A 21289-nucleotide genomic window follows, 5' to 3' on the forward strand; every position below is an offset into this window, starting at 1 on the left:
GAAACTTAAAACCTTTTTTTTTTTTTGCGGTACACGGGCCTCTCACTGTTGTGGCTTCTCCCGTTGCGGTGCACAGGCTCTGGACGTGCAGGCTCAGTGGCCATGGCTCACGAGCCCAGCCACTTCGCGGCATGTGGGATCTTCCCGGACCGGGGCATGAACCCATGTCCCCTGCATCGGCAGGCGGACTCAGCCACTGCGCCACCAGGGAAGCCCACTTAAAACCTTCTGTACAGCAAAGGAAACCATAAACAAGATGAAAAGAGAACCCTCAGAATGGGAGAAAATATTTGCAAATGAAACAATGATAAAGAATTAATCTCCAAAATATACAAGCAGCTCATGGAGCTCAATATCAAAAATTAAACAACCCAATCCAAAAATGGGCAGAAGACCTAAGCAGACAATTCTCCAAAGAAGATACACAGATTGCCAACAAACACATGAAAGGATGCTCAACGTCGCTAATCATTAGAGAGATGGAAATCAAAACTACAATGAGGTATCATATCACATCAGTCAGAAGGGCCATCATCAAAAAAATCTACGGACAATAAATGCTGCAGAGGGTGTGGAGAAAAGGGAACCCCCTTGCACTGTTGGTGGGAATTTAAATTGATACAGCTACTATGGAGTACAGTATGGAGGTTCCTCAAGAAACTAAAAATAGAACTACCATATGACCCAGCAATCCCACTACTGGGCATGTACCCTGAGAAAGCCATAATTCAAAAAGAATCATGTACCACAGTGTTCATTGCAGCTCTATTTACAGTAGCCAGGACATGGAAGCAACCTAGGTGTCCATCAACAGATGAATAGATAAAGAAGATGTGGCACATATATACAATGGAGTATTATTCAGCCATAAAAGGAAATGGAACTGAGTTATTTGTAGTGAAGTGGATGGACCTAGAGTCTGTCATACAGAGTGAAGTAAGTCAGAAAGAGAAAAGCAAATACCGTATGCTAACACATATATATGGAATCTAAAAAAAAAATGGTTCTGAAGAACCTAGGAGCAGGACAGGAATAAAGACGCAGACGTAGAGAATCGACTTTACACGGGGAGTGGGAAGGGTTAGCTGGGACCAAGTCAGGGAGTAGCATGGACATATATGCACTACCGAATGTAAAATAGATAGGTCGTGGGAAGCAGCTGCATAGCACAGGGAGATCAACTTAATGCTTTGTGACCACCTAGAGGGGTGAGGTACGGATGGTAGGAGGGAGACGCAAGAGGGAGGAGATATGGGGATATATGTATATGTATAGCTGATTCACTTTGTTATAAAGCAGAAACTAACACCATTGTAAAGCAGTTATACTCCAATAAAGATGTTAAAAAATATTTAATATATTTCACCTGTGGAGCCATCTGTTTCTGGGCTTTTGTTTGTTGGAAGATTTTTAATCACAGTCTCAATTTGAGTACTTGTGATTGGTCTGTTTATATTTTCTGTTTCTTCCTGGTTCAGTCTTGTAAGGTGTGTTTTTCTAAGAATTTGTCCATTTCTTCCAGGTTGTCCATTTTATTGGCGTATAGTTGCTTGTAGTAATTTCTCCTGATCCTTTATATTTCTGTAGTGTCAGTTGTTACTTCTCCTTTTTCATTTCTAATTCTATTGATTTGAGTCTTCTCCCTTTTTTTCCTTTATGAATCTGGCCACTGGCTTATCAATTTTGTTTATCTTCTCAAGGAACCAGCTTTTAGTTTTATTGATGTTTGGTATTGTTTCCTTCATTTCTTTTTCATTTATTGCAGATCTGATCTTTATTTTTTCTTTCCTTCTGCTGACTTTGTGTTTTGTTGTTGTTGTTCTTCTTTCTGTAATTGTTTTAGGTATAAGGTTAGGTTGTTTATTTGAGATGTTTTTTGTTTCTTGAGGTAGGATTGTATTGCTATAAACTTCCCTCTTAAAAATCCTTTTGCTGCATCCCATAGGTTTTGGGTCATCATGTGTTTTTTTGTTTGTTTTTTTAAATAAATTTATTTACTTAGTTTTGGTTGTGTTGGGTCTTCGTTTCTGTGCGAGGGCTTTCTGTAGTTGCTGTGAGCGGGGGCCACTCTTCATCGTGATGCGCGGGCCTCTCACTGTCGTGGCCTCTCTTGTTGCGGAGCACAGGCTCCAGACGTGCAGGCTCAGTAGTTGTGGCTCATGGGCCCAGTTGCCCCGTGGCCTGTGGGATCTTCCCAGACCAGGGCTCGAACCAGTGTCCCCTGCATTGGCAGGCAGATTCTCAACCACTGCACCACCAGGGAAGCCCCATCATGTTTTCATTGTCATTTGTTTCTAGGTAATTTTTGATTTCCTCTTTGATTTCTTAGTGATCTCTTGGTTATTTAGTAGTGTATTGTTTAGCCTCCATGAGTTTGTATTTTTTACAGATTTTTTCCTGTAATTGGTATCAAGTCTCATAGCGTTGTGGTCAGGAAAGTATTTGGTACGATTTCAATTTTCTTAAATTTATCAAGGCTTGGTTTGTGACCCAGGATATGTTATATACTGGAGAATATTCCATGAGCCCTTGAGAAGAAAGTGTATTCTGGTTTTTTTGGATGGAATGTCCAAAAAATATCAAGTCCATCTTGTTTAATGTATCTTTTAAAGCTTGTGTTTTCTTATTCATTTTCATTTTGGTTTACCTGTCCTTAGGTGAAAGTGGGGTGTTAAAGTCCCCTACTATTATTGTGTTACTGTCTATTTCCCCTTTTATGGTTGTTAGCATTTGCCTTATGTAATGAGGTTCTCCTGTGTTGGGTGCATAAATATTTACAGTTGTTGTATCTTCTTGGATTGATCCCTTGATCATTATGTAGTGTCCTTCTTTGTCTATTGTAATAGTCTTTATTTTAAAGTCTATTTTGTCTGGTATGAGAGTTGCTACTCCAGCTTTCTTTGGATTTCCATTTGCATGGAATATCTTTTTGCATCCCCTCACTTTCCATCTGTATGTGTCCCTAGGTCTGAAGTGGGTCTCTTGTAAGCAGCATATATACGGGTGTTGTTTTTGTATACATTCTTCCAGTCTGTGTCTTTTTGTTGGAGCATTTAATCCATTTACATTTAAGATAATTATCAGTATGTATATTCCTGTTACCATGTTCTCAATTGTTTTGGTTTTTTTATTGTAGATCTTTTTATTCTCTTGTGTTTCCTTCCTAGAGAAATTCATTTAGCCTTTGTTGTAAAGCTGGTTTGGTGGTGCTGAATTCTCTTAGCTTTTGCTTGTCTGTAAAGGTTTTAATTTCTCCGTCAAATCTGAATGAGATCCATGCTGGGTAGAGTAGTCTTCGTTGTAGGTTTTTCCCTTCATCACTTTAAATATGTCCTGCCACTCCCTATTGGCTTGCAGAATTTGTGCTGAGAAATCAGCTGTTAACATTATGGGGATTCCCTTGTATGTTATTTGTTGCTTTTCCCTTGCTGCTTTTAATAATTTTTCTTTGCATTTAATTATTGATAGTTTGATTAATATGTCTTGGCGTGTTTCTCTTTCCATTTATCCTATATGAGACTCTCTGTGCTTCCTGGAGTTGATTGACTATTTACTTTCCCATATTAGGGAAGTTTTCAACTATAATCTCTTCAAATATTTTCTCAGTCCCTTCCTTTTTTTCTTCTTCTGGGATCCCTATAATTCAAATGTTTGTGTGTTTAATGTTGTCCCAGAGGTGTCTGAGACTGTCCTTAATTCTTTTTGCTTTATTCTGCTCTGTGGTAGTTATTTCCACTATTTTATCTTCTGAGTCACTTATCTGTTCTTCTGTCGCCTCAGTTATTCTGCTATTGATCCCATCTAGAGTATTTTTCATTTCATTTATTGTTGTTCATCGTTGTTTGTTTCATCTTTAGTTCTTCTAGGTCCTTGTTAAACGTTTCTTGTATTTTCTTCATTCTATTTCTAAGATTTTGGATCATGTTTGCTATCATTACTGTGAATTCTTTTTCAGGTAGACTGCCTGTTTCCTCTTCATTTGTTTGGTCTGGTGGGCTTTTACCTTGCTTCTTCATCTGCTGTGTATTTCTTTGTCTTCTCCTTTTGCTTAACTTACTGCGTTTGGGGTTTCCTTTTCGCAGGCTGCAGGTTGGTAGTTCCCCTTGTTTTTGATATCTTCCCCTAGTGGGTAAGCTTGTTTCAGTGGGTTGTGTAGGCTTCCTGGTGGAAAGGACTGGTGCCTCTGTTCTGGTGGTTGAAGCTGAATCTTGTCTTTCTGGTGGCAGGACCACATCCAGCGGTGTGTTTTGGGGTGTCTGTGAACTTTTTGTGATTTTACGCAGCCTCTCTGCTGATGGGTGTGCTTGAGTTCCTGTCTTGCTTGTTGTTTGGCATGGGTTGTCCAGCGCTGGAATTGGCTGGTCATTGAGTGGAGCTGGGTCTTTGCATTGAGATGGAGATCTCTGGGGGAACTTTCCCCGTTTGATATTACATGGGGTCTGGAGGTGTCTGATGGTCCAATGTCCTGAACTCGGCTCTCCCACCTCAGAGTCTCAGGCCTGACCCCCAGCTGGAATACCATCACCTTGTCAGCCACATGGCTGCTAGTGTTTGAGGGTCTCCTGCAGAGGTGGGGGTGGCTGTGGCTCTCTGTGGGGACAAGGAAACTGGCAGCAGAAATTCTTGGAAGTACTCCTTGGTGTGAGCCCTCCTAGTGTCTGCCATTAGCTCCACCATAATTTATTTTTCATTTATTTATTTTTTTGGCTGTGTTGGGTTTTCATTGCTGCGTGCGGGCTTTCTCTAGTTGCGGTGAGTGGGGGCTACTCTTTGTTGTGGTGCACGGGCTTCTCATTGTGGTGGCTTCTCTTGTTGCAGAGCACGGGCTCTGGGCCCCTGAGCTTCAGTAGGTGTGGCATTTGGGCTCAGTAATTGTGGCTCGTTGGCTGTAGAGCATAGGCTCTGTACTTGTGGCTCGTGGGTTCTAGAGTGCAGGCTCAGTAGTTGTGGCTCACGGGCTTAGGTGCTCTGCGGCATGTGGGATCTTCCTGGACCAGGGCTCGCACCCGTGTCTCCTGCATTGGCAGGTGGATTCTTAGCAACTGCACGACCAGGGAAGTCCAGTAATGGTAGACTGATTAACCGTTCAAGTCATTATGTGTTAATTGAATGCTTACTGTGTGTGGGCAGTGGGGATACAGTGTTACTGAAACACCAGAATTATCCTTGCTCTCTTGACACACAGAATCTAATTGCAGGCGCTGTCCACAATGATAGCCACTAGCTATGTGTAGCAATTTAAATTTAAGTTATTTAAAATTAAATAGTTAAAAACGCAGTGTCTCAGTTACATTAACAACATTTCAAGTGCTCAATAGCCAAATGCACCTAGTGACCCCTGTATTGGGCAGCTCAGATATGGAACATTTATTTTCCATTATCTTCAAAATTTCTATTGGACAACACTTAGAGAATTAATAACGATTGTTTTGAGTGAGAAAGAAGACAGATGAGGTGTTTAAGAATTATTTAATGGGTGATCTAGTCTGGGAGGCTTTCCTGAGTAAAGTGACATTTGAGCTGAGCTTTCAGTCTGAAATAACTAAGCCAGTATTGCCAGGTGAGGAGCCTTCCACAGATACTCCCTGCTGTGAAGTAAGGTAACTTTCAGGGAATGACAGCAGTGGGGTGGATTTGTTCAACTTGTCCAGGGTATAAAGGCATCTGTCTTCTGCCTTCAATGGACCGAACCTTGGCCAAGCAAGAGAAAGCAGAATAGAGGAAGGTACAGAACTATCTCACATCTGTGCCCGTTAAAGTCAGGATAGCAGAATCTGAGGCCATGAATTACTGCAGGTGAGGTCCTGCATTCATTTTTGGTGCTTTGTAAAACAGTTATATAGCTTTCTTTGAAATACTGTGGGGAGATCCAAGCCTGGCTGTCAATATTGTTTGATAGAACAGTGATATGATTCAGAGTGTATCCTAGCAGGGGAGAAGGTGTTTGTGCTTGGGTGCATGTGCTGGGTCAGGAGCTACATGCTCCATGAGCCTCTCTAGCCTGCAACTGGAGAGGTGAAGGGTATTTAGACACCCACACATCTACAGGCAGGAAGTTCAGCTAGGGTTTACAAGCTAGCTAAGGTGCAACCTTGTGGCATTTGCTCTATCTTCAAATTAATTAGAATGGAATGTGATTGCAGTCTGTCTCCATCATCATCTATCTATATCTGATCATTTATGTGTGTTATCTATCTCTGTCACCTATCATTATGGTCTGTTATATATCTGTTCTCCAGGAGTCTCAAGCAGAGTCTTCAATGCTATACAAATCCTAAATCCCTCCTTTTTGTGTGTTCCACTCAGGCCCAGATTCTTTCTTTGACCAGGGCCCCATGGAACGAGATGTGGGAGGGCCAGGCTGTTCTCTCCAATGTCAACATCATGAACTAGGAATATTTTGTATCTACTTTGCAGAGACAGAAAACAAAGTCTCCAAAAGATGAATTTGACTTGATAGATAACATGATATCACCACAATTGATTATGTCAGTAAAAACCACCAATAAAAACTGTCTATTGGTATCATAGAAATGGGCAAAAAATCAGGTAGATTCTATGAACGTCTCAACTCTCAGCCAACCATATTAGTATCATATGGGTGTCCCAGTACTGGGAATTGGAATGGCTCAGTTCTCCAAATGCTTCCCAATTTTTAAACCCCAGAAACAACTATGTCAGCCTTTGCACGTCTGCCTGCTGTTTGTTTCACTTCCATCTTACAGTGCTTTTTTAATGCATCCCATTGCTACTATTTTTCGGAGGGGGTGCTGGTTCTGTAGATGATAGTCTCTTTAAAAAATACTGCTTCTTCCTCTTTGATTTAGCTTCCTGCTTGCAGCTGCCCTCAGAGACCTTGACTCACTGGATGTGGCTGGAATCCAGGTCCTGTCTCTTTCAGTTTTCATTGCATGTTCTGAGCTTTGTCAGAGCTATTCTATATTTGATTTATCTTCTGCCAGGATGGTGGCTCCATATTCAGTCTGTGTGCCAAGTGCTTCTGAGGCAGCCTTTCAAACCAGATAATTTAATTTCTCCATTTTCGGAAAGCAAAGAGCAGGCTACCTTATTAACTGGGAATGTGCTTATTTGGTGCCGTGTGGGGGCTGACATCCCCCTGAATCTTAGGAGGCTCATCTTGTTCCTGAGGTTTAATTCTCCTTCTTAAAAATCTCTGCATCTCTCCCACCCCCCACCCCCACACATCTTCTCAAACACAGACATACATACGTACTTCCAACTTTTCAAGTTCTATCAGTTCTTTGAGGCTCAGTTTAAGTCTCATCCTCTCCATGTACTCTTCTCCAGTAAGGGAACCTGCGTTGTTTTTTCTCTTCTCCTATGGCACCTATTGTCTGCAATATACAATTTAACATGTGCTTATTATTACTGTCTTCTACTATCCGTTGAACTTTAGGTTGCATGCAGTGGTGGCAAGCCATTGTAGAATTTTGTGTGGAGTAGTTACATGGCCTGATTATTGATTAAAATAGATTACTCTGATGGCATGGAGGCTGATTAGGAGGTTGAGATAATGGGGGACTGATGGAGCGAATACCATGGCAATAGGAATTGAGAGTAAGCATAGATTTTAGAGGTGTTAGGGAGCAAAATTGTTAGGACGCAGTGATTGATTGGATGAGAAGGGCCAGAGGCAGGGAGGAGAAGTGTAGAAGGACTCTCAGGTTTCTGGTTTGGATCATTGGGTAGGTCATGGTGACACTCACTGAGGCAAGAAACAGAAGTAAGCCCACTCCCTCATTGATCTCTCCTTCCCTCTGCAATCCCATATGGGTCCCAATAGGTGCTCAAAAATGCATGATATTTATTTAATTTTATTCTGTTAAGAGAGAAGAGAAAGTCTTGCCTTTTCTTTGTGTCCTGCCTTAGCTTATGTAAGATACTTCCTGCCGTGGACGGCATCTTAGTTTCATGGCCTCTTTGTTGTTGCTACTCTATGACTCTCCTCTCTGCTACTATGATCTATTTTTGTATTTCTGTGGTCTCTGGTGCAGGTTCTGGACTCACTGCTCGGCTTGCTGTTCTTGTTAGTGCTACATACTTCTGATCTTTGTCCACACAATGATTTAATAATAGTAATCACTTACATTTGAACAGTGATTTGGAGTTTAGAAGGCATGTTCAGATATACTTTATCTCCTTTGATCCCTATTACTACATGTGAGGTAGGGAGTGAAGTAGGTTTAACTGTCCCTGTTTCATAGATAAAGGAGTTTAGGTGGCAGAGATGTGACCTATCAAACATCACAGATCTGGTAAGTGGTATAACTGGGACTCTGCCTCCACATTCATTGTACTTTAATTGTACAATTCGATTCTTGCCTTGCTCTCTGGTACCCATGTGCTTCCAGACTCCTCATGGCCTGTCTGATTTCTACCCTCTGCCATGTTATGACCTCCAGTACAAGTCCACTGTGACCTCCTGCTTTCAGTTTACCTCCCTTGCTCAGACCTATACCTTGCCCTGTATACATACATCTCTTGCTTTGGCTTTCCCAGTCCAGGCATCTTGCCCTATCCCTGTATTCCTTGTACCACAGTCCTGGCATTGACGCAGCAGGACTTGCAGATGGATTTGTGGCACTAGAACTTTTCTTCCCAAGAACATAGAGGAACACCCACTTTCAGTCTGTTGGAAGGAAACCTGACTTGAGGAAATATTGGCCTTTGGACTCTGTTACTTGCAAAATGTTAAATTTGTGGATATGAGCAGTGAAAGAAGACATAATAAGTGAGGCAGGTTTTCCAAACCACATCCTGCTTCCTCCAACACAGATCTCCTTTAAGGGTTTCAATGGGCTACATTGCCTGAGCCTCTGTCTCCCTGTGAGTATGTGAATCTCCAGACTCAAATGTTTGGTACTGCGCATTTTGGACCATTTTTCATAAATATGGTAGCAACAAACAGCTCTCAGGAGTGTATAAATTGTTGGTAGAAATTGTATAAATTCTTCTCAATGCTGAAATTGTTTTTAATGGGTGGCCCTCTTGGTACATGAGTCTGTGGACTCAGTGGGGGCCAGTGTTGCTTAAGCTTCCTTAGCACTTCAGCGTTTTATAGTTGAGCAGCAAGTACTTGTGAAACACCTACTGTGTAACAGGGGTGTTATAAACAGACTCCTTGCTCTTGAGCCTACCATCTAGTTGGGTAGGCCTTACATTTTTTCCACCGTGACTGAGCAACACACAATTATAAATGTATGCTAGGAAGATTGGGACAGAAAGTGAGATATGCACCAGGCTACTTAAAAAAGCTTCCTAAAAGAGATGACATTTGAACTGATGCTGAGAGAATGGATAAGGTTTTGATTGCAGCGTGTGTTAAGTTAGTGTTGGTGCTGATATTCTGGAATGGTAGAATGGCGTGATAGAAACCCTATATTTAATTTTTTATCAAAGAGTATCTCTCTGCATCTCAGGTGACAAGTTCAGGAAGGGGCCTGTCAAAGAAAATTTTTTTTCCCCACGATGCCAAATCTTACACTCTGAGTTCCCCAATTTTACAGTTTGGTTCTTTCGAAATATGATTTTAGGCTCTGGTATAAACTTAGTCCAGGAGACTCCTTTCCCAAGTCAGGTTTCCTTCCACTCTAGGTGAAAACTGAGTTTGTACTTTTGAGATAATTGTTCTAAGGAGACAGTGCTGCTAAAATACAGGCTAGAATAGAAAAGTTAACTTTGTATAGCTCCTAGATGCAATTTTCTCTGTTCTTCCTTGGCAAAGATGATGCTGTGACTGAGGAGCCTTCTCAGAGTGACAGATCTGTGTGGGCTGAAGCCCTAGTTTGATCATGAGGGGGCAGGAGATGGAAATTTTTTTCTCTTCTCTATGATGGGTTCTGATGCAGGCGACTATATGCTCTGGGAGCTATTGTTGAGGGCATGATGTAGGCCTTGTTTCTCAGTGGAACATTATGGAGCAAACAGCATCTGAAACATGTTTTGCAAGAAGGGCAGAGGACAGGATATGCTAAGCAGAGGAAATAATAATTTTTTGCATAGAACAGATTTGTCGGAGCTGTGGCCTGCAGAAATGTTGCATCCAGTATCAAACCCAATTGCTTCACCCAGTGTTTCACTTTTTCAAAGATTTTCCTAGATGATAGGGTGGATTGAGGTAGGATATTCCATGTCTCAATTTGGGGGAGGGGATTGTTAAACAAAAATGGGCTGAAATAGTTGGCCCTAGGCCAACTGTGAACTTGGAAAAATATATCTAATTTCCTACCTTTCTATTGGTTTTTCCCACTTCTCTCTTACTTTTCTCCCCTGGGGAATCTAGAATCCCCCTCTGTTAAGTCTATACTGAAACCTCAGTGGTAACTTGCAGGGAGAGGGGAATATGCCTGGGATGCAGGGGTGGTGACAGGACTGCCTCATCTAAAGGACTCTGTCTCCAGAAGAGTAGGCAGCAGTCTAAGCATGATGCCCTGAGGATGTAGCAAATTCTTGTTCATTATGGGCCGTTGTCTACGTCCAAGGTTAGGAATTGATCGACCTAGGAATTATCTAATGAAAGATGATCAAGTCTTCTAAACAGAAGCTATAAATTTTGGAAAGAAAAGAAGTAAGTGGGAGGCATAATATATTTATGGTTTAGAAGTCTCAATTTTTTAAAGACAGGGATAGAAGGTGCCTTTCAAGGATAGAGAGTGGCTACTGCCATTTCCTCTATCTAGGGTGGGCCCTAATGGCCAGAGGGGCCCCCTCCAGTCTCTGGAGAGGCCTGCACTTTGATCCACTGCCTGGTCATCTGGGATTGTTTTTATGAGTTCTGGATTGGATTGTCTCTAAACTGCGCCCCTAACTGTTGGGTAACTTCGGACAGCCCTTTGGACTTTTGTTTCTTAATTTACAAGATGGAGAAAGCTGCACTCATAGATGTCAAAGTTATCTTCCAAGTCAAAATGTCATGGAATCTTGGACTCTTTTTTACTGGAATCTAAGTCATAATGGAATCAAGCAAAAAAAGAATGCAGAACACTGAACCCAGCATTTCATCTGAGAGTCATGCAGAAGAAGCTGCCCTGTCTCTTTCCCGCTCAACCTCCTCTTCATCATACTTTCCCCTCTGCCCTAGCTTGGCTTTTGGCTCCCTCCCTTCCTTCTGTTCTGCCTCCTGTCCCTATGACTTCCCTGTCTCTTCATTCTGTGCCTGCCTCAGTCACCAGTTACTCAGACCAACCTGGTCCTCTTCTTACCTCATGCCCAGACCGTCTCCCTCTTCTTATCAGTTTCACCCCTTCCCACCTCCCTGCCTGGGTCACTTCTACCCTTGCCTGTGCTGTCTGCTCTTCCTACTACTTGCCTTCCTCCTCTTTCTCTCCCTTCCATTCGGCACCCCTTCTGACTTGGTTGCTTCTTCTCCCACACCCCTCCATTACCCCTGCCCCTCCTCTTCATTCTGGTTCTTCCCCCGCCTACATGGGCCTTGGGCCCAGATAGGCCCCCCTGCTCCTGCTCCCTTCTCCTTGCTCCAACCAGGCCTGATGATTCCCACACTCCATCATGGCGGCCTCATGTCCCTACCAGTGGGGCACCTGGCCCATCCCAGAACTCCTGGGAATACAGTACCCAGCATCCTGGTGACCTGGTGGACATGGGGACCACTGGATGATGACCAGCAGATGTATGACCTGGAGAGTTACGAACCTCAGATATGGACCTCTTTCCCAAGATGGGGTTCTCTGCTACCCTCCATGTCTTGGTTATCTTGCTGCCTGAGTTCAACGTATGCTTCCATTCTCATCTCTTATATCAAATATAAATGGAGATTTTATAGTTTTTACATGAGAGACTCCATAGGGAGTGAAGCTTAGGGCAAATTGCAGGTGGACTCTGAATTCTAATCCTATTCATCTCAACACTTAAGTCATGGACACTGATACACATGCGGACACATGCTGTCCTATACCAATAATTTCTGGTCATCATAACCCTGTACAGAGATCAGCTTGGAAGTGTGAGGGAACTTTGGTCTGATGATGAAGTGAATGGAATGCTCCTGAGATATTCTATCTTCGCAGCCCTTTTATACAATCCAGAAAACTTGGTTTGGATCTCTTGGTTTGCTTGTATATCATGTTGATCAGTTGAGGTCCATTTGACTATAGAATACATTTTAGAATTCTCAGTGTTTTAAGATGTCAGTTTTTCCTATATCTATCTATAGGTTGAGTGAAAATCTAATCACTACCTCAGCTTTTTTACATGGAAATTGATAAGCTTTTTCTAAAATTTATGTGGAAATACAAATACCATAAAGTACTTTAAAAACCTTGTAAAAGAGTAGTTAGAGAACATATGCTATTAAATATCAAGGTTTATAAAGTCTTATGGGCTTCTGTGAAACATGGAGTGGTATTGGTCAGGAAGGGAGAAATAGACCTACGGGACAGAAAACAGAGTCCAGAAACAAACTCACATATATGGAACTTTGATGTATGACAGAGTTGGAGTGGAGATCACTGGGTTAAGGAGAGGCTATCAAATAAAAGAAGCAGGAAACATTGGTTACTCAGTATGGAAACAATATGGGTTTTTACCTCTCACATTATATATAAATGTTAACTTCAGAAGAATTAATAAGTTAAATGTCAAAAGCAAAACTACATGCTTAAGTAAAAAACATCGGTGAACATCTTTTTGATCTTGGGGTAGCAAACTATTTCTTAAAAAGACATAAAGTACAATCAGAAAAAACTAATAAGCCTGGTAAAATAAATCACATTCAATTACAAATTTTTGTTAATGAAAATACCACTTACCAAAAGTGAAAAGACAAGCTACAGGCTCTGAGAAGTTATTTGTAATACAAAATCAATGCAATGTTGGTGTCAAGAATATGGAAAGAACTCATAAAAGATAACCTAATAGAAAAGTGGACAAAAGACATGAATATTATAGATGAAGAAATAAATACAGTTAATAATATATGAAGTACTCAACCTCACTGATGATTAGGAAAATCCAAATCAAGACATGAGATAATATTTTTTTACCACTCATTTGAAAATGATTAAGAAGTTTGACAATGCCAAATATTAAAGGAGAGGAGGATAAACAATATCATCTGTATGTTGATTCTGGAATTATAAATTGGTACAACTACTTTGGAAAACAACTTGTCATTATCTTGTAAAGTTGAATATTCACATTCATTATGACCTAGCAGTTCCACTCCTAGGTATATTCCCAAGAGAAACATTAGCAACTGTAAACCAGGAGTCATGGCCACAAATATTCATAGCAGCATTTATTATAATAGTAAAAAACTAGAGGTCATCCAAATCCTCATCAACAGGAGACTGGGTAAATTGTGATATATTGACATAATGGAATATTATAAAGCTTTGAAAATGAATGAACTACAACATGCATTAGCCTGGATAAATCTTAATAGCATAAATTGGACTAAAAGATGTAAGTTCCACAGATACTTTATACAGTATCGTCCCCTTTGTATAAAGTGCAAATCCAAGCAAAATCAAATATCATATGGCTTAGGTGTATTACACACACACACACATACACACACATGATAAAATTAAAGAAAAAAACCAACACAGTAAACATAATCCTAAAATTTAGTATGGTGGTTATCTCTGAGGGTGAGACAGGAGAGTGGAATGGGGAGGAGCACATAGGTATAGGTTATTGGCAATGTTCTAGTTCCTAAAATGGGTTAGTGGGATTGTGGGCTTATAATATTATTAAAATAATGAATTAATAAGTAAATAAAAGAGTACCATGTGTGGACCAACCATGATATTGTGTTGTGATTAAGGACCCATTTTTGTGCATCTGAGATAATCCAAACAAATGAACCCCAAACTAGTAGGATTAAGCAATAAGTACATTTTTGTAGACTATTTCCACCAGGTTGTTGGCTGGCGAAATAAATATGGAATTAACTATCCTCCACATATTTTACTTCAGCTTTGAAAAAATCCATTGGAAGCTACTAAAAAAAAAAATAGTAACTACTTGAAAAAAAAGTAACTACAGGGCTTCCCTGGTGGCGCAGTGGTTGAGAGTCCGCCTGCCGGTGCAGGGGACACGGGTTCGTGCCCTGGTCCGGGAAGATCCCACATGCCGCGGAGTGGCTGGGCCTGTGGGCCATGGCCGCTGAACCTGTGCGTCCGGAGCCTGTGCTCCGCAACGGGAGAGGCCACAACAGTGAGGCCCGCATACCGCAAAAAAAAAAAAAAGTACAGAGAAACGAAGTTAAAGTGTACACTGCTATCTGATTAGATAGTGGCTAAAATATACATGATAACAGGTAGGCAATGAAAATGCTCTGAGAACCCTACAGGACCACTCTTTGTGAAGGAATGGCTGGCTGTGTAAATGCAGGGGTGTATTAAGTACTTAAGTGCCCATAGCTGCTTTGGCTGAGGGAAGGAGAAACTGTGGAATTCCAGCCTGTTCAGTATATATTTTAAAAATTCTCTTGCTCTGAAAGCTTTTTTCTGCTATGTAGACAGTCACAAAAAGTGAACCCAAACATTTGATTTGGGATGGAAACACAGTATAGCTGCATTCCAGCTTTTTGCCTGAGAATATAACTCCACCTTTTTGTGAAAGCTTAATGGTACTACCATGTGTTCATGGAGGATTGTTTGAAAGATACAAAGTTCCTCAGGATCAGTCCCTCTAAAAAATTTGGAGGTCCAACAGCATCAGCATCAGTTGAGAGCTTGGGAAAAAAAATGGAGAATCTCAGGACCCATTCCAAACCCACTGCATCAGAATCTGCATTTTAACAGGATTCCTTAGGTGTTTTGTATGCACGTTAAAGTTTGAGAAGCAGTAGTTTAGAGCAGGAGTCCTTACCTGAAGCTCAACAGGGGCTGGCCTGCAGGAAGTTGGTGCACGCATTGAAATTTTATGCAAAATTTTGAGTTTTTGTGAATAAATATTTTTCTGGGTTTTGTTGTATGTTTTACTACTGGATCAGGCCAGATCGTTGGAAAGCAGTGTACTTAGTTCCCAAGCTTTGGATAAATTGTTTCACAGAGCATGCTTTAGTTTTGTGTCTCATTTACTTGCGTTGAAGGGCACTGTGAAAAGCAGCTGTTGAAATTCATTGCATTTACTGCTGGATACTACTGAGAATATTATACACTACCCAGGTGATTCCAAGGCCTGATTGCACAAAAGAATCATCTGAGGTGTCTGTAAACTACCGATCTGAAGTACTGCCTGGGAATATGTATTGTTAACAAGCACTCATGATGATTTTGATGAAACAAGTCCATGGAATAGTGGTTTGGGAAGTTTTACTATACTATGTAGTGTCTCTTTCTTAAAATCTACAGGGGTATTTTTTTCTATCTTTAGTAGCAGGGAAAGCCTTTATTTCTTCTGGGTAAATGATATGCAGTTGTCATATGGATAGTATAAGTTTATAACTTAACATGTATCACTCATAAACTCACAAAATCCACATTTGTGACCTACTTTTGATAATTATATAGAACCTTCTGTTATATATTTTTGTGTTTGTAAAAGTTTTGTGCTACCTTCGCCTTCATTTTACTTTGTTTCCAAGCTGAGCTGATATAACTGCTGTTGAAGATAAGAAAATTGATGTTTTTGTAAATTTGAATAGTCTTTTTGTAGGGGAAATTATGATATGTATCAGGCTGTTGGAAGTAGTAAAAGAGATCACAGATTTTTATTACTACTGTTATGGACCCCTGGGTGTTAGGAGTCCCTAGATGTGAACCACTGCCTTAAAAAAATTATTCTAAATTCAGGACATAATTTACATTTTAAAATCCAACAGTTGGCCTACGCATTAGGAGATTTCTGTTCTAGGTATAGTTGTGTCAATAATGAATGCTTTGACCTTGTTCAAGATAAATATATTTTTTTGTTGGCCTCTATTTTCTTTTTTTTCCTATTTCCTCTTGATCTTATTTTTAAAATTTTATTTTATTTTTAAACAGCAGGTTCTTATTAGTTATCCATTTTATACATATTAGTGTATACATGTCAATCCCAATCTCCCAATTCATCCCACTACCACCACCCAACCCCCCCACCACTTTCCCCCCTTGGTGTCCATATGTTTATTCTGTACGTGTGTGTGTCAACTTCTGCCCTGCAAACTGGTTCATCTGTACCGTTTTTCTGGGTTCCACATATATGCGTTAATATATGATATTTGTTTTTCTCTTTCTGATTACTTCACTCTATAGGACAGTCTCTAGATCCATCCACATCTCTACAAATGACTCAATTTCGTTCCTTTTTATGGCTGAGTAATATTCCATTGTATATATGTACCACATCTTCTTTATCCATTTGTCTGTTGATGGGCATTTAGGTTGCTTCCATGTCCTGGCTCTTGTAAATAGTGCTGCAATGAACATTGAGGTATATGTGTCTTTTTGAATTATGGTTTTCCTTGGGTACATGCCAAGTAGGATTGCTGGGTAATATGGTAGTTCTATTTTTAGTTTTTTAAGGAATCTCCATAGTGTTCTACATAGTGTCTGTATCAATTTACATTCCCACCAACAGTGCAAGGGGGTTCCCTTTTCTCCACATCCTCTCCAGCATTTGTTGTTGGTAGATTTTCTGATGATGCCCATTCTAACTGGTGTGCGGTGATACCTCATTGTAGTTTTGATTTGCATTTCTCTAATAATTAGTGATATTGAGCAGCTTTTCATGTGCTTCTCGGCCATCTGTATGTCTTCTTTGGAGAAATGTCTATTTAGGTCTTCTGCCCATTTTTGGATTGGGTTGTTTGTTTTTTTAATATACAGCTGCATGAGCTGTTTATATATTTTGGAGAGTAATGCTTTGTCCGTTGATTCATTTGCAAATATTTTCTCCCATTCTGAGGGTTGTCTTTTCGTCTTGTTTGTAGTTTCCTTTGCGTTGCAAAAGCTTTTACATTTCATTAGGTCCCATTGGTTTATTTTTGTTTTTATTTCCATTACTCTAGGAGATGGATCAAAAAAGATCTTGCTGTGATTTATGTCAAAGAGTGTTCTTCCTATGTTTTCCTCTAAGAGTTTTATAGTGTCCGGTCTTACATTTAGGTCTCTAATCCACTTTGAGTTCATTTTTGTGTATGGTGTTAGGGAGTATTCTAATTTCATTCTTTTATATGAAGCTGTCCAGTTTTCCCCGCACCACTTATTGAAGAGACTGTCTTTCCTCCATTGTATATCCTTGCCTCCTTTGTCATAGAATAGTTGACCATAGGTGTGTGGCTTTATCTCGGTTTTCTATCCTGTTCCATTGATCTGTATTTCTGTTTTTGTGCCAGTACCATATTGTCTTGAATACTGTAGCTTTGTAGTATAGTCTGAAGTCAGGGAGTCTGATTTCTCTAGTTCTGTTTTTTCCCTCAAGACTGCTTTGGCTATTCGGGGTCTTTTCTGTCTCCATACAAATTTTAAGTTTTTTTGTTCTAATTCTGTAAAAAAATGCCATTGGTAATTTGATAGGGATTGCACTGAATCTGTAGATTGCTTTGGGTAGTAGAGTCATTTTGACAATATTGATTCTTCCAATCCAAGAACATGGTATATCTCTCCATCTGCTTGTGTCATCTTTAATTTCTTTCAGCTGTGTCTTATAGTTTTCACATACAGGTCTTTTGTCTCCCTAGGTAGGTTTATTCCTAGTTATTTTTTTGTTGTTGTTGCGGTGGTAAATGGCAGTGTTTCAATAATTTCTCTTTCAGATTTTTCATCATTAGTGTATAGGAATGCAAGAGATTTCTGTGCCTTAATTTTGTATTCTGCAACTTTACCAAATTCATTGATTTGCTCTAATAGTTTTCTGGTGGCATTTTTAGGATTCTCTATGTATAGTATCATGTCATCTGCAAACAGTGACAGTTTTACTCCTTCTTTTCCAATGTGTATTCCTTTTATTTCTTTTTCTTCTCTGATTGCTGTGGCTAAGACTTCCAAAACTATGTTGAATAATAGTGGTGAGAGTGGACGTCCTTGTCTTGTTCCTGATCTTAGAGGAAATGCTTTCAGGTTTTCACTATTGTGAATGATGTTTGCTGTGGGTTTGTCATATATGGTCTTTATTATGTTGGGGTAGGTTCCCTCTATGCCCACTTTCTTGAGAGTTTTTATCATAAATGGGTGTTGAATATTGTCAAAAGCTTTTTCTGCATCTATTGAGATGATCATACGGTTTTTCTTCTTCAGTTTGTTAATATGGTGTATGACATTGATTTATTTGTGTATATTGAAGAATCCTGCTTCCCTGGGATAAATCCCACTTGATCATGGTGTATGATCCTTTTAATGTGTTGTTGGATTCTGTTTGCTAGTAGTTTGTTGAGGATATTTGCATCTATATTCATCAGTGATATTGGTCTGTAATTTTCTTTTTTTGTAGTATCATTGTCTGGTTTTGGTATCAGGGTGATAGTGGCCTCGTAGAATGAGTTTGAGAGTGTTCCTCCCTCTGCAAACTTTTGGAAGAGTTTGAGAAGGATGGGTGTTAGCTCTTCTCTAAATGTTTCATAGAATTCACCTGTGAAGCCATCGGGTCCTGGACTTTTGTTTGTTGGAAGATTTTTAATCACAGTTTCAATTTCATTACTTGTGATTGGTCTGTTCATATTTTCTATTTCTTCCTGGTTCAGTCTTGGAAGGTTATACCTTTCTAAGAATTTGTCCATTTCTTCCAGGTTGTCCATTTTATTGGCATAGAGTTGCTTGTAGTAGTCTCTTAGGATGCTTTGTATTTCTGCAGTGTCTGTTGTAACTTCTCCTTTTTCATTTCTAATTTTATTGATTTGAGTCCTCTCCCTGTTTTTCTTGATGAGTCTGACTAATGGTTTATCAATTTTATCTTCTCAAAGAACGAGCTTTTAGTTCTTTTGATTTTTGCTCTTCTTTGTGTCTATTTCATTTATTTCTGCTCTGATCTTTATGATTTCTTTTCTTCTCTAACTTTGGGTTGTGTTTGTTCTTCTTTCTTTAGTTCCTTTAGGTGAAAGGTTAGGTTGTTTATTTGAGATGTCTGTAGTTGCTTGAGGTAGGATTGTACTGCTATAAATTTCCTTCTTAGAACTGCTTTTGCTGCATCTCATAGGTTTTGGATCATTGTATTCTCATTTTCATTTGTCTCTAGGTATTTTTTGATTTCCTCTTTGATTTCTTCAGTTATCTCTTGGTTATTTAGTAACGTACTGTTTATCCTCCATGTGTTTGTGTTTTTTACGTTTTTTTCCCTCTAATTGATTTCTAATCTCATAGTGTTGTGGTCAGAAAAGATGCTTGATATAATTTCAATTTTCTTAAATTTACTGAGGCTTGATTTGTGACCCAAGATGTGATCTATCCTGAAGAATGTTCCATGTGCACTTGAGAAGAAAGTGTAATCTGCTGTTTGTGGATGGAATGTCCTATAAATATCAATTAAATCTCTTTGATCTATTGTGTCATTTAAAGCTTGTGTTTCTTTATTAATTTTCTGTTTGGATCTGTCCATTCGTGTGAAGTGCTTAAGTCCCCCACTATTTTTGTGTTACTGTCGATTTCCTCTTTTATACCTGTTAGCATTTGCCTCATGTATTGAGGTGCTCCTGTGTTGGGTGCATATATATTTATAATTGTTCTATCTTCTTCTTGGATTGATCCCTTGATCATTATGTAGTGTCCTTTCTTGTGTCTTATAACATTCTTTATTTTAAAGTCTTTTCTACCTGATTATGAGTATTGCTACTCCAGCTTTTTTTAAATTTCCGTTTGCATGGAATATCTTTCTCCATCCCCTCACTTTCAGTCTGTATGTGTCCCTAGGTCTGAATTGGGTCTCTTGTAGACAGCATATATACGGGTCTTGTTTTTTTACCCATTCCGCGAGCCTGTGTCTTTTGGTTGGAACACATAATCCATTCACATTTTAGGTAATTATCGATATGTATGTTCCTGTTACCATTTTCTTAATTGTTTTGCGTTTGGTTTTGTAGGTCTTTTTCTTGTCTTGTGTTTTCCACGTAGAGAAGTTCCTTTAGCATTTGTTGTAGAGCTGGTTTGGCGGTGCTGAATTCTCTGAGCTTTTGCTTATCTGTAAAGCTTTTGATTTCTCCATCGAATCTGAATGAGATCCTTGACTGGTAGAGTAATCTTGGCTCAGTCTCCCCTGGGGTCACTGCTCCTCCCCCTGGGTCCTGGTGCGCACACTACTTTGTGTGTGCCCTCCAAGGGTGGCATCTCTCTTTCCCCCAGTCCTATCCAAGTCCTGAAATCAAATCCCACTAGCCTTCAAAGTCTGATTCTCTACGAATTCCTCCTTCTGTTGCTGGACCCCCAGGTTGGGAAGCCTGATGTGTGGCTCAGAACCTTCACCCCAGTGGGTGGCCTTCTGTGGTATAAGTGTTCTCCAGTTTGTGAGTCACCCACCCAGCAGTTATGGGACTTGATTTTATTGTGATTGCTCCCCTCCTACCATCTCATTGTGGCTTCTCCTTTGTCTGTAGATGTGGGGTATCGTTTTTGGTGAGTTCCAGTGTCTTCCTGTCGATGATTGTTCAGCAGTCAGTTGTGATTCCGGTTCTCTTGCAAGAGGAAGTGAGAGCACGTCCTTCTACTCCGCCCTCTTCTAAGAGTCTTGGTCTCTATCTTCTCATCTTCAAAATGGGCACAGTAAGTCCTTTTCACCTTACAGGTTTATTATGAAAATCATATGATAAACTTTGAGCACCTGCTTTGTGCTCGACACTTTTCATAGACGTATATGTATTAGTTCATTTAATTCTCTAAAGAACCCAGTGAGGTAAGTATTGTTTTTGCCCAGTTTACAAATGAGGAAATTAAGCTCAGTGAGTTTCCATAATTTATTTAAGATTTTACATCTGAAATGGAATTTGATCTTTTTGATTTCAGAGCCCAAATTTGTGATCATTAAGTCTGTACTATTTAGTATGGATCATCGTGTTGCAGGAACAAACAACGCTGAATCTTATGGCTTAAAATCACAAAAGTTCTTTCATTATTTTCGCTTCATATTTTTGGTTGCTTAAGGGTCTGATTCATGTCATCATCTTTGTAGGACCCAGCTTGACGGAGTAACTGTCATCTCTAGCATTGTTGGTCACCTTGACAGAGGGAAAGAGTGTGTGATGCATTATGCACTGGCTCTTAAAGCATCCACCCAGAAGTGACACATATCACTTCCACTCATGCATCGTTGACCAGAACCAGTCAGATGGCTGTACCCAGTGTTTGTGTATAGGGAAAGCAATCCCATTACGTGGTGGAAAGGAGGAGAAAAG

Source organism: Monodon monoceros, unplaced genomic scaffold, assembly GCF_005190385.1.
Source record: "Monodon monoceros isolate NGI ecotype Baffin Bay Population unplaced genomic scaffold, NGI_Narwhal_1 Super_Scaffold_22, whole genome shotgun sequence".
Classification (NCBI taxonomy): domain Eukaryota; kingdom Metazoa; phylum Chordata; class Mammalia; order Artiodactyla; family Monodontidae; genus Monodon; species Monodon monoceros.